This window comes from Urocitellus parryii, chromosome 16 (genome assembly GCF_045843805.1).
Source record: "Urocitellus parryii isolate mUroPar1 chromosome 16, mUroPar1.hap1, whole genome shotgun sequence".
Lineage (NCBI taxonomy): Eukaryota > Metazoa > Chordata > Mammalia > Rodentia > Sciuridae > Urocitellus > Urocitellus parryii.
In genome coordinates, this window is record NC_135546.1 from 4,726,934 (window position 1) to 4,728,909 (window position 1,976).

At 42.5% G+C, this 1,976-nt stretch overlaps 1 pseudogene; it reads right to left on the reverse strand.

The window, feature by feature from the left end:
- Nucleotides 1-605: 605 nt before the first annotated feature.
- Nucleotides 606-1,762, reverse strand: LOC144250579 (heterogeneous nuclear ribonucleoprotein A1-like; annotated as a pseudogene).
- Between the last annotated feature and the right edge of the window lie 214 nt (nt 1,763-1,976).

Here is a 1,976-nt window from a genome sequence, read left to right on the forward strand (position 1 = left end):
TGAGTGTGTGTGTGTGTAACTCTGGAGTTATTTTCATGAATTTGTGTTATCAAAAATATGTTAGAATGTAGTAAAATAGTATTTGTAAGTCTTTTTTTTTTTCAAGAGAATTAAATCGTTTATTGATTACACATGATAATGGATGATACACAAGCTTCATTCCCATCTATTATTTATCTGGTACCATTATTCAATTTAGATATTGCATAGGATATGCCAACAATCATTTTTATAACCAAATAATTCCATGACTGCTTGGGTGACCCTTTCAATGGTGAACTTCAGAAGGTCACAACTACACCAAGGTTTCTGAACCTGGCATCATCCTGAATGAATTCTAACTTCACACTGTTGGGGAAGTTTTACCAAGATGGCTTCAGAGTAGACTAACTTTACACAGCACATTTAAAAAAAAGACACATTTATTCAGCGTCATGATCAGACTATTACATTTAGCAATCAACAGCATGGGTGCAAAAAAAAAAAAAAAGTCTACATTAAAACCCTTTGTTGGAATGCTTTACACTTTCCACAGAACAGAAACTAAAATAACCTGTTATACAATTAGTCACAAATACAGTCCTCGAGTTTTTTTGCCCATACACATGAGTATTGTCTAAACCATGTCTTCTTTGTAGCAGCTAGGCCCTGCCACCACTGTGCTTGGCTGAGTTCACAAATCTGTTGTAACCTGTAGCTTCCCTGTCACTTCTCTGGCTCTCCTCTCCTGCTAAGCTTTGTTTCCTGGCAGTATTAAAACCTTCTGCCACTGCCATAGCTACTGCTGCTGCTGGAACCGCCATAGCCACCTTGGTTTCGTGGTTTGGCAAAATATTGGCCTCCACCACCGTAAGGTCCAGAGCTTCTGCCTCCAAAGTTTCCACCCTTCATGGGTCCAAAATTTGATGACTGATTGTTGTAACTGCCAAAATCATTGTAGCTTCCACCACCTCCAAAATTGCTTCCATCATTACCAAATCCATTGTAGCCATCCCCGCTGCCACCATATCCACCACCACCACGACTGCCACCAAAGCCACCACGACCACTGAAGTTCCCTCCACGACCAAAATTGTCATTTCCACCAAAACCACCTCCACGGCCACCACCAAAGTTTCCAGAACCACTTCGACCTCTTTGACTAGATGAGGCACTAGCCATCTCTTGCTTTGACAGGGCTTTCCTCACTTCACAGTTGTGGCCATTCACAGTATGTATTTCTGTATGACAATCTTATCCACAGAGTCATGGTCATCAAAAGTTACAAAAGCAAAGCCCCTTTTCTTTCCACTGCCTCGGTCAGTCATGATTTCAATAACTTCAATTTTCCCATACTGTTCAAAATAATCTCGTAGGTGATGTTCTTCAGTGTCTTCTTTAATGCCACCAACAAAGATCTTTTTCACAGTTAAGTGGGCCCCTGGTCTTTGAGAATCTTCTCGTGAGACAGCTCTCTTTGGTTCCACAACTCTACCATCCACTTTGTGTGGTCTTGCATTCATGGCTGCATCCACTTCCTCCACAGTGGCATAAGTGACAAACCCAAAGCCTCTGGAGCGCTTGGTGTTTGGATCTCTCATTACCACACAATCCGTGAGTGTTCCCCATTGCTCAAAATGGCTTCTCAGACTCTCATCAGTTGTTTCAAAACTCAGCCCTCCGATGAATAGCTTCCGCAGCTGTTCGGGCTCTTTAGGGGACTCTGATTTAGACATGACGGCAGCAGGAAGACAGACTTTAACGATGCTTTCTCGGCGGCGTCCACGGGCCTATTTGTAAGTCTTAACCTGTATTTTCCTCACTCTGCATAACTACTAAATTCCTTCCATTATGCCACAAGAGTCCTCATTATCTTGGTATTTTCCCATCTTCTCCACTCTTCCCACTTCCACATGAACTCTCCCAGAGGCTGGGGAATTGAGAATTTTAGAAAGACCACGAGCTCCACATGTTCCACCTCTCAGACATTAGCAGAT